The 12214-nt window shown below is 45.1% G+C and overlaps 1 protein-coding gene and 1 long non-coding RNA gene across 3 annotated transcripts in view; one reads left to right on the forward strand and one right to left on the reverse strand.

Moving 5' to 3' along the window:
* Positions 1–265, reverse strand: part of HRH1 (histamine receptor H1) — a 78040-nt gene extending 77775 nt beyond the window's left edge. Inside the window, exon 1 of the mRNA XM_027042650.2 lies at positions 106–265. The gene's annotated coding sequence lies outside the window, so the exon portion shown is untranslated. The remainder of the gene's footprint in view (positions 1–105) is intronic.
* On the forward strand, positions 243–11366 carry LOC106977119 (uncharacterized). 2 transcript variants are annotated; one of them, XR_001430608.3, is made up of 3 exons: positions 243–539; positions 7005–7212; positions 8346–11366. It is a non-coding gene; the product is annotated as an uncharacterized LOC106977119 (long non-coding RNA). The 2 variants fall into 2 exon arrangements; XR_008297008.1 differs by lacking the exon at positions 243–539 and adding an exon at positions 1217–2597.
* The last annotated feature ends 848 nt before the right edge of the window (positions 11367–12214 follow it).

Consider the following 12214-nt stretch of genomic DNA (forward strand, 5'->3'; position numbering starts at 1 on the left):
CGCAGGGATGCCCAGACCCCAGCGGCCAGTGCACAGCCTCGCCCCGCCGCTGCGGCCCCGCTGCGGCCCCTGCCCGCGCCCTGCCCGCGCTCCGTTCTGACTCACCGGCGCCGGCTCCGGCGAAAGTTTGGTGGCGCGGCGGGCGCGGCGGCCAAGCTGCTCGATGCTCTGCGGCGGCGGCGGCGGCGGCGGCGGCGGCGGCGGCGGCGGGGGCGCGGACTGCGGAGGCGGGGCTCCGGAGGAGGAGACGCACCGAGGGGGGCCAGCCCGGGAGGGAGGCGGAGGCCCGGGCCCGCGGGCGTGCGGCGCCCCCGCCTCTGACTCGGCGCTCCCAGGGCCGCCCCCACGCCGGGAGGGGGCGCGAGGGGGCGCCTGTGGCTCGGTTCGGACACCTTCTCCTGCCTCCTGCCGCGCACCCCGGCCTCGGGCTCCGCGCAGCGTGACAGCTCCTCGGGTTTGGAGAGAAGGGTGACGGAAGGGTCAGAACCCTGGCGAGAACTCCCCACTGCACACACTCACCTGAGGGCGGGCGGAAATAGGTAAGTCCAGACAAAGAAGCAGAGCTAGAAAGTCAGAGAGATGATGTTTGGCAAAGTCAATGACAGACTGAACGACAGACATCTAGTGATGCCCCCACCTCCACTTATTCCTGCTGGAGAGGCCAAAATAGAAACAGATGGACAGAGCCAGACAGATGCAGAAACTGTAAGATTGACAGAGACGCCACCCTAGAGGTTTCATGGCGAACTAGAGAGACACCCCCCCCCCCCAGGTCTAGAACGCCACACCCCTCATCTATTTCTCCTTAGCCCCTCCAGATGAGCTCAAGTTTCAAAATGAAGATGTTTCCATTGGCATCCTGCACTAGATTGAACCTAGAGTTGGGACCACGGGAGACTGCAAGGGCGGGGGTGGAGGGTGGTTCTTCTACAGGTCCCCCGGAGCCTCTGCCCCGTGACTCTGGGAGCCTGAGAATTCTTACCGGCTGCCTTCAGTTCCAAAACTGGGGAGGAGTGCCAAAGTTTTCTTTCCTCAGTACCGGGAAAACTTTTGAACCTCTAAGCAGTTATGGCCTCAGATCTTATCTCAACACTTCAGAAGAGACACCCAAGTTCAGAGGGAGAGAAGAAAAGAACTGCGTGTTGGGGAGGGGGGGGTAGGTTGTGGGTTGGGGGCATGGTGGGGGTTTTAGCTTCCTCTGAGTAGAAGGCAATTCCAGTCAGTAGTTGTGGGATCACTTAAAGCTAGTTTGAGACCCAGCTTCACAAGCTGTGTGTGGTATGTTAATGATCCCTCTTTCTGGCCTCAGGGTCCACATGTGCAAAATGAGAGTTAATAAAAACAGCTGTCATAGTGCCATGTACTCTTCTAAGAGCTACAGGTGCTTACTCATTTAATCCTCATGACATCCTGAATAAGTAAGAATTATTATTATTCCTATTTCACAGAGGAGAAAACTGAGGTACAGAGAGGTTAAGTAACATGCTCAAGGTCACACAGCTAGTGTGGAATCCACTCTATGCAACCTGGTTACAAGGTCCAAGGTCACGGTTACTGGGCTGTAATCTTCATCTCCCTGGGACTGCTGGAAAGTCCTATGAGGTCATTTACATAAGAGAGACTTAGCAAGTACTCCATAAATGGTAGTTCATAGACCATTGAGCCTGTCTGCAAGGTAGGGATTAAAGCGTTGATGGTGATGCCCAGAGATAGGAGACTTTGGGTCCAGGATAGCTGACAAGCCATGTTACTACCCTGGGTACCAGTTCTGACCTTCATGAATCAGAGAGACAAGGGACTCCCCCTTTGTTCCTCTAACCAGACTTCTATTCATTAGCATATCCCTCAACCAGAACTCACTCTAAATCCACAGTTAGGCCCCCTCCATTCCCTGGTAAATCTCCAGGGCTGGCGTATTTTACACTCTACCAGACTAATGCCCCTTTAGGAATTGAGTTAGCACTTGGGGTAGCAACTGTTACAAACTCCAAGGGAAATGCAGTCTATCCCCTACAGCTGTGGGGCTGACAGAAGTAAGAGGTTGGGGGGAGCTTGGAAAAGTCTGGGTCCACTTCCATTCCCTCTCCTTTCCGCAATTCAGCAAAAGTCTGCTTACTTGAAATTCCTCTCCAAAGTTTCACTTCCCAGGCTGGTGTTAGGCCTACTAAGCCCATAGTGATCACCACTTTTAGAAACATCAGCATTTTAGAAAGAGCAGGTCAGACATTATTTGAAGCCCCTGGCGGGCAGGGTGTGTGTTGTTTGTTTTGCTGCAGCATTTGGAACTGATAGATCATAACTCAGGCCACATCCTGGGTGTGTGAGACGGAGGTGGGTAACCAACTTACTAATAACATACAGGCAGCAGAAGAAAAATAATAGGAAGCCCTTTCTCATATTTACCATGTGCCAGGCTCTCAGATCATTAGACATAATCTGATATACCTACTCCTCGCAACAATTCTGTGAGGAAGATATTGTTAACTTCCTATTTTGCAGATGAGAAAACTGAGGCACAAATCGGGGAAGAAACTAGTTCAGCATATACAGCTAGCAAGTCATTCCAAGAGCGGACAGTTAAGAAGATGCTGAACCAGGTCTGGAACCTAGATCAGTCTGGCTCCATGAGCCTGTTCATACTTCTGTCCTTGGTGGAAGAAAGCTAGAAAAGGGGGACTCGTTGAGCCCCTGAGTAGAGATTAGAGGTATGGATTAAGAAGGGATAAATGAAAAGTATCTGTTCTACCACTTGTTAGTTCAGTGCTTACTTTGCTTCTCTGAGCCTCAATGACCTCGTCTGTTACACGAGAATAACAATACTTGTGTCATACCCAGGGTTTTAGTGGTGATTCTTTTGGTTGCAGGTAACATAAACCCAATTATAACCAGGTTCAGCCAAAAAGAGTTCTGAACTGAAAATTTTAAGAAGACATTTTGGATTCAGACATAGTCCGTGCCAGAAGCTCAAAGGAAGTTGTCATGAATCTGTTTCCCTCTATGTCTTGACTGTTTTCTTTTGTGTCTGTTTTATTAGCAGGCTGAGTCTTTCCACAGGAAAGCAGAAATGGCCAATTAAACCACCTCAAAGCAAAGAGATCACTACCTTAAAACTTCCAGCAAAAATCCCAGGGTTGACCCCCATTAGCCTGGATTGGGTCACATGTCCAGCCCTGAACCCATCACAATTGCTCTGATTGGCTAAGCCTGAGTTACATATCTATAGCTAGAGTCAGGGAGTGGGGTCAGCCCCTCCAAAGTTATAAGGACTAGGATTGTGTGGGGGATGGTTCCCTAAAAGCAAATTAGGGTGCTCTTAGCAGGATAATGGGGCATTGGGGCATTGGTGCTGGGCAGCCACAGAACCCAGTCATAGAACCCATGTCCCTTGAACTGAAACAAATCCCAGTTAAAGTAACAGCTGAAAAGTGTTATATCGCTCACTAACCAAAGGAGTTTTCTTTGCATTTGCACAGGGACACTAGAAATCACAAAGCCTTTAAGACCCAGAGGAAACGAATGCCACTTATGTTGGACTCCCAGACTGTGCAATAAGCTATGGCCCAGGGGACCTGGGAAGAGTGCTCAGTCCAGCTCCCCACACCCATCACATTATGAACTCAGCCATTTCCTCTGGGGACTCTGCACTCTGGGTGCTGAGAGCTCCAACTGGTCATTTTTCAGATAGCTGCCCAAAGAAGGCAAGATGGCCCTTCTCTTGTTATACTTCCGGTTCAGTTTGTGAGAACAGATGTTAGTTCTTCATGGCCAAGTATTGAGCATGTTATTTAGAGTTATTGCAATTGACCCTTTCAACTTGGTCCAGATGCAGTTCCAGAGTTTCTGGCCTTGGGCAGTTAGTGTGACTTCTCCATTATAAATGTCGTTAGACTGGCACACCGTGAAGCTTATCTATTTAAAGGAAAGTGAGCAAGAATGGCATATATCAAGCTGGAATAAGACCTACCCCTTCCTCCCCCACTTAAGTAAAGCACATAGGTTAGGAGTGCGCACTGCTGGTGGAGTGGGAACTGATACAGGCTTCCTGGAGGGCACTTTGGAAGCAAATGTTGAGGACTTTAAAAATGCTCGGTCTAGGGGTGTCTGGGTGACTCGGTTGAGCACCAGCTCTTGATTTCGGTTCAGGTCGTGATCTCATGATTCATGAGTTCGAGCCCCACATCAGGCTCTGCGCTGACAGTGTAGGGTTTGTGTGGGATTCTGTCCCCCTCTCTCTCTGCCTCTCTCTCCCAAAATTAAATAAACATTTAAGACAGTTCAGTCTATGAGTGAAATAAGTCAGTCAGAGAAGGATAGATATATGTTTTCACTCATATGTGGAACTTGAGAAACTTAACAGAAGACCATGGGGGAAGGGGAGGGGGAAAAATAATTAGAGAGAGAGAGGGAGGCAAACCACAAGAGACTCTTAAATACAGAGAACAAACTGAGGGTGGATGGGGGGTGGAGAGAGGGGAAATGGGTGTTGCGCATTGAAGAGGGCATTTGTTGGGATGAGCACTGGGCGTTGTATGTAAGCCAATTTGACAATAAATTATATTAAAAATAAATAAAAAGTTCGGTCTATTTTTCCATACCCTGTTTTTCCTGAGCAAATAATCATTTAGATATCACCAAGATATACATAAAGATGTTCATTGCAGTGTTGCACACAATAGGAGACGATGGAAAATAATCCAAATATCTAACTATAGGGAACTGGTTACATAAATTATGGTATATCGAAAGAGTGGACCATTCTACAACTATTAAGGTAATATTAGAGACTATGGAATTACGTGAAAATGGGTTATGCTATGTAAAGTTAAAAGGGCAAGTTACAAAAGACTAGGTATGCATAAACTCACTTTGTGAAAAAATATACCTATTTGTGTATAAAAAAAAAAACCCTAAAGTAGTTGCATTAGGCATAGTGGGAAGGAGAGGAAAATTGATAGGTGCTTTTGGTGTTTATTTATCTGTATTACCTAATATTTCTTTAGTAAATTTGTATTACTTTGGTAATTAGGGGAAATGCCCAAATAACTGTTATAAAAGGATCTGTGTTTGGTTTCCTTTTAGAAAAGCACTTTCATTCATCAAAAGATCACAAACCAGAAGTGAGATTAAATTGACCTATCTGCCTTTCTCTCTCTGTCTCTTTCTCTGTCTCTCTCTGTCTCTCTCTTTCTCTCTCTCTGGCTAGGATGCGTGGAGACGAATGGGGAGCTTAAGCCTGGCAGTGGCAGTAAAGCTGCAAACCAAAAACTGCAGAGACTAAAAACTCTACGTATGGAAAATGTCTGTGAACTCCAATGGATGTTCATATATACTCCAGGAGAACACATATGGCCTAGAAATGGGTTCAGCATAAACTCTTTTTGCCCCTCCAGCCCCATATGACTGCTTCTCCATTTCTCAGCTTCTGTCTCCCCATCTAGTTACCTAGGAATTGGCAAAGGCCTGGGGGAAGTCACACAGAAGACTGGGCTCACCTCTATGTGTTTCTTTTCATTCTGGGATCTTGATCCTTCAGGTCTTGGCTTCCTGGAGAGCTCTCTGATGCCTTCTAACAGATTTTCATGTTCTTTTTGACAGTTCTAGCCAGGATTTCGAGTTGTTTATTGAGAGAATTGCTCTCTGCAAGCTAGTTTGTCTTGAGCAGAAACAGAAGTTGGGTCATACGTTATTTAAGTGAAAATGGCTAGTTATGAAATGTATGCACCGTGGGATTCTATTCATATGCAGAACATGTATATGTGTTTAGTCAGAAGAAATACTGGAAGACTGAAAGCTACATACAGCATCTATCTCTGGCTAAGTTTTCCATTTTTTAATGTTTAGCTGGTATTTTTCAAAGTTTATACAGTGGACTCTGACCATGTCTAATCTAGGAGTGAGTTTTGAAGTCATTTGTACCCATTTTAAAAATGTAGACACTAAGGCCGAGAACATTTAAATTCATTTCAGTTGAACAATTATTGGAGGCTTACTGTGAGCAGAGAACCATGTTATGGGCCCCTGGGGCATCGAAAGAAATAACACCTAGTCACTTATTCCTCTATCTCAAGCATCTCCACATGTGCTTGACTTTGGGATAAGAGAGTGAAGATGACAACAATCTGCCCTCAAGATAATCTAGCTGTGCAGAAAGATATCCGAAGACACCATCCCAGGGATGATGTGGTAAATGCTAAAGCAGTGACGTGGTAGAGACTGTGCTTTGCCTCTTAACAACCATTCTTTCAATATCAAACTACAAGATTGGATTTCCCAGCCTCCCTTGCAGCAAGGTGTGGTCATGTGACTTTATCCATCTTGCACTGTCTATCTCCATACTTCTTTTACATGAAAAAGAAACTTATTTTGCTTATCACCCTGTTATTTTGGATCTTCTCTTTCATACAGATAAACTAATCCTAACTCACACAAATCCCAAAAATAAAGTGCTATGGGAACAAAGGAGTAAAGGGAGGTTGGAATGCATATTTCTACTCTTGAGCATCAAGGAAGTTAGAGGAGGTGTAAAAGGTGTGAAGAGTTCACCAGTAGGATGGGCAGGGATTAAGAAGGAAGAGGATTTCAGGCATACCATACAGGGAGCATGAGCACCGGGCTGGAAATGGGTAATGGAACGGGCTGGAGATGGGCGCATATGTGTTGGAATCAATCAGCCTGGACTCAAATCCTATCACAACTTTTAACAAGTCACTTCATTGCTCTATGCCTCAGTTTCCCTGTCTATAATATGAGGATAATAGTGGTATTAACCTCATTGGGTTGTAGAGGAAGTTGGGAGGAGAACATGAGTTAACATGAAAAATGCTAACAGCAATGCCTAGCACATGGTGAGTACTCAGTAAATGTTGGCTGTTATAGGCTTATCTGTAAAATGAGGTAATCATAGTCTAACCTCATAGGGTGGCCAATGTGTACAATATGGCACAGGGCTTTATACAGAGGACGTGCTCAACTATTTAGCTCTCTTCCTCTTCCCTTCCCTCAAGGAGCTTACAATCAGCATTTGACAAATCTTCACTGAGCCTCTACTGTGTGCCAGGTCCTGGCACAGAAGGTTGCTGATTCCAGGACAAATCAGACCTTATTCCTGACCTCCAGCTGCTTAGTCTCAAGAAGAGGAAAGGAAAATAAAGAGACAAATATAATACAGTGTGAAAAGTACAACAGTGGTCCAATTTCAGTTCATGAACTCAGGTGAGCAAGAAAGGTAACTTTAGTTTTTATTAGGTGAGCTCAGTCTCTGCTCTGATCGCCCATTTTGGGTAGAAATCCTTAATCTCAGGTACGTTAGGTTTTTCCTATTTCTCTGGGGATAGTAGGTCAGTTTGAGGACTGCTGCGGGGACATCTGGGGTGCGTCATCACTTATCCACTCTGGCATCTGTTAAGACATCTTTGTTCCTGTCCGAGGAGAGGTCACCACCTGCACAGGGCACTGCTAAGTTATCTCTTGTCCCTAAGTCTCATTTCCTCTCTCAGCTGCTCCTGGGTCCTTCCAAATGCACAGGACCCATTGCTCAGCTCCCATGGCCCCTGGGGTACAGAGAACTCTGCTAGACATTTGAGGTTCTTCAGCCCAGCCAAACACAGCCATTTGTCTGTAAGCATAGACTTTTCTACGTTCAATTTCTTTGAAGTTATCTGGAGATTCTAGGGCTTTACTCCAAGCTCGGATATGTCCAGAGAAGGGGCAGGTTCAAGTGTCCCTTTCCTCAGGAGCTCTTACCACCCATCTCTCCCTTTGCTGCTGCTCCAGCTCTCTCTCCTACTCTTGTCTGTGTCAACCTTTTAAAAGAAAAAGGTAAGTGATTGATTCAGCCAGCCAAATCCAGTTCATTCAGAAATAGCAGAGGAATTGTAATTCAGGACAAGCGAACTGTAAGGGACCATAAGCAAATCTCCAGAACAAAGGAGGAGAGTGTTCTTTATAAAGGAAAAAATGGAGTTGGGTGGGGGTGTTTTGAACCCAAGTTCATTGGAGGAAAGTGAGAGTTTGAAGAAGTGGGGGCCTCTCCTGGGCTACAGGCAAGGGCACCCTCCTTTGCTCATCCAGAGGAAAGCTTTCTTCTTCCTGCTATGCTACACAAGCTTCTACCATGGCTTCCCTACTTCAATTCTGAGTTAGGTTTCCTTAACACATTTTTACATCTGGAAGCTCTTATCTAGAGGTATTGCTCCTCAATACCCTGCATTTTCCCATATTCATCATGTCATCAGTATACAACAACCTTTTCCTGTTGCTGTCACGATCCTAGACTTTAGAAACTCAAAAGCTAAGAAAAGACTTTGTTTTGTTTTATTTTTTTATTTTTTATTTTATTTTGGCAGAGCCAGAAAAGGGAAGTAGCCTTGAGACAATATCTTAAGATAAGACTTCCGGGTAACAGAAATTAGCAAGAATGAGAAACAACCCAAGGAGCTTCCCCCACGTCCACCATCAGAACAGCTAAGCTCAAGACAAGTGACAACATCAAGTGTTGGCCAGGATGTGGAGCCCCTGGAACTCTCATACACACCTGGTGGAGATGCAGAATGGTACAGGTATTTTGGAAAACTGCTTGGCAACTTTAATAAACAAAGATCGGCTTGAGGTCCAGAAATTCCACTCATAGGTATGTCTCCGAGAGAAATGAAAACATGTCCACAAAAACTGTATGTAAATCTTAACAGCTTTATTCATAATAGTCCAAGCCGGAGACAACCTAACTATCTACTCAAATAGGAGTTTGAATAAACAGTGTGGAAAATCCATAGTATGGGATACCACATAGTAATCAAAGTGGATGAATGATTGCTGCCCACAACAACACAGAAGAAAAAAATCATTATGTTGAATAAGAGAAACCAAATGCAAAAAAAAAAAAAGGTGAATATTATATAATTCTACTTATGTGAAATTCAGTAACTGGCAAAACTAATCTATGGTTTTACAAGTGGTGACCTCTGGGGGAGAAGGGGGGAACAGGACTGTTTTTGACCTAGAAGGGGCAATGGAAGCAGGTGTTAGAACAATTCTACACTTTGATCTTTGGGATGGTGACACAGGTGTATACAAAGGTAAAATTTTTAAGTTTTTAAAAAATGTTTATTTCTTTTTGATAGAGAGACAGAGAGCGAGCATAAGCCGGGGAAGGGCAGAGAGAGAGAGGGAGACACAGAAATCTGAAGCAGGCTCTAGGCTCTGAGCTGTCAGCACAGAGCCCGATGGAGGGCTTGAACCCATGAACTATAAGATCATGACCTGAGCCAAAGTCAGATGCTTAACTCACTGAGCCACTCAGGTGCCCTGTTTTTTTTTTAAAAAAAATTTTAATGTTTATTTATTTTTGAGAGAGAGAGAGATACAGCACAGGCAAGCATATAGATAAAAATTTCAGTATTTGTACATTTTACTATATGTAAATCATACCTCAGTTTTTAAAATTTCATTTTAGTTAAAAAACACACAGGCTACTATTTCAAAAGTAATATGCTACCCTCAGCACTATGAAGAGGTAAGCACATAGCACTCTGTGGGAACCCAGGAGGGGTATTAACTACACTGTGTGTGGGGTGGTTGTGGGGATGCAGAAGTTCCCAAGGAAGCCTTCCTGGGACAAGTGATGGCTCAACTGAACTTCAAAAGATTTGAACTGAAGGTGAAGCAGAAGATGTCAATAAGGGCATTCCAGGCACAAGGAACAGCATGCAAAGGCACTGGGTGAATTCCAAGAGAATTTGACTGGGGTGGGGGTGTGGGGGGGGATGAGCCTGCAGATGCATGCAGCAGTCAGACCTGACTGAGCCTTATAAGCTGAAGGGGAGCTCGAAGAAGGTCCTGAAAAAGTTGTGGTCAGATTTGGACTTTAGAAAAGCTCTCTAAGGAGGAAGGGAGGACAGTGGTATAGAGGGAGTTGCAATAATCCAAGAGCTGGGGCTATGTGGTCTGAGTTTTGGCAGGGGTAAAAGGGATTGGGGTTGAGAGAAGAGCTTCCAGGGGTTGAGGAAAAACGTTTTGGCAACTGGTAATACTGGGGGGAAGGGGAAAGAGTTATGGAGACTGTCAGGATTTTGCCTTTCATGCTAGGGTGGAGCCATTTGCTGAGAAAAAGATCGGAGGAGGTAACATCTTTAAGTGTTGTAGTGGTTGGCCTGATGTTGTTTTGCCTGTCCAGCTCCTGTTTCCCCCTTTCTCTTGTGACAGAACCCTGCTTTTCCTGCAAAAACTGAGTTCCTTCCTAACCTCCAGCTGTGCACCTAAAGTGGGGGTGACTCCACTTCTCAGCTGTAGGACATGTGACCCTGACCAATCAGCATGTTTGAGCTCTCTGGTGGAATGCAGTGATTGGTTCAGGGATTGGCCCATGACCCAGATTGATCCAATGAGAGTTAGCCCTGGAAATTTTGCTGGAATTCTTGGGAAACAATTCTGTCTTTTCTCCTGGGGTTGCTGAGCTGGTGAAATGGAAGCCTGGTGATGCTGACAGCCCTCTTTGCCACCAAGAAGGGAAAGCCTGCCTGAGAATAAAGCCAGCACTTGAGTAAACAGAGCCAAAAGAAAGAGAGCCCTTTTCCTGATTATATTGCTTGGACTCCTAGATCCAGTCATGCCTGAAGACTAACCTATACTTTTCACTTTTGTGAAACAACGGCTTCTCTTCTTGGGGTAATTCTACTTGAGTTGGGCTTTTTGTCACTTTTAGCTGAAAGATTTCACATGACTATAGGCTCCCCTGAAACGCTTAATGTAGGTGTAGAGTTTCTGTTAGGGACGATGTAAAAGTTCTAGAAATGGGTAGTGGTGATGATTGCACAACATTGTATATGTATTTAACGCCACTAAATTGTACACTTAAAAGTGACTAAAATGCTAAATTTTATGTTGTGTATATTTTACCACAATAAAAAAGTTAATAAAAACTTGTTAAAGAATATATTAGAGAGACAAGCAACCCACTCCCACACAATAGGTAGAGCGCCCTTTTGATACATATTAGATCATTCTATTGAAAATCGTCCAAAGGCTTTCTACCCCACTTAAAATGCAGTGCACACATCTCTCTGAGGTCTGCAAGTGTCCCCATCATCTACCCTTGCACCCCTGTGTCCTCATCTGCTGCCCTCCTCCCTGGGCTCACTATCCTTCAGCCACTCTAGTCTCCTTGATGCAGGCAAACACAGCAATCTCTTGTCCTGGGGCCTCTGCACTCGATGGTCCCTCTGCCTGGGACCCTCATCCTCTCTCCCACCCCCCATAATCTTTCCATGGTCACTTCACCATCATTCAGTCTGTACTCAGTTCCCACCCTTTGGAGAAGCCTTCCTTAGATAAAGTAGCGCCCCCCTGCCTATCACTTCACCCTTTATGGTTCTCATGGCTTTCCCAAGTGGTCTTTTTCTTTGTTGGTTTGTTTATTGTCTCTCAGCCTACATTGGAATGTGAGGAGCTGGAAGGCAGGGACTCTATCTTGTTCCTCGCTGTGTTCCCAGCACTGAGACCAGTATATGGTCCATAGTATGTGCTTGATAAATGACACTGAATGAACTATTTGCACACGTAAGTTCCTTACAGGCAATTCTGGAATTGAGCCCAGAGAGGGGAGGGGACTTATCAAAAAGGCATCCTACAAATCAGTGTCAAAGACCTAGACCCAGAACTCCTGGTTTCACATTCAGTTCATTTTCTATAATTCCCCTCCACCTCTTTCTGCCAAAAGAGTTGTGAGGCTTCAGTCATTTTCCCCTCTGATGCAAGTATCCCAGAACAGAAAGAACAGCGAATGAGAAGCCATAGGACTTGGAGCTGGATCCAGCTCTGCCATCCACACCCCCTCTAGACTGGGTCTCCTTGAGAACAGGGGCATTGCCAACATCTAGTGCACTCATAGTACAGTGGGTGCTTAGATAAGGTTTGCTGAATGAGCATGTGATTGTTTGCATGAAGAAAATGGATGTTAACAAAGGGTAGTGGTTAAGATCTTGTAGTCTGAGCTAGACAGACTTGAATTCAAATCCTGGCTATGCTACTTTCTAGTTGTTGGACACCTGATCTCACATGAAAGAATATACTCTCATCATCTGTGGTAGTTGGGTCTTCAAGATGGGTTCAATGACATTCACCTCCTGGTATTTATGTTTGTGCATAGCCCATATTAAATTAGGGTTGGCCTGCATTGACCCATAGAGTCTTGCAGGAGTGACAGCATGTGACTTCTGAA

The sequence above is a fragment of the Acinonyx jubatus genome, chromosome A2 (genome assembly GCF_027475565.1).
Source record: "Acinonyx jubatus isolate Ajub_Pintada_27869175 chromosome A2, VMU_Ajub_asm_v1.0, whole genome shotgun sequence".
Classification (NCBI taxonomy): Eukaryota; Metazoa; Chordata; class Mammalia; order Carnivora; family Felidae; genus Acinonyx; species Acinonyx jubatus.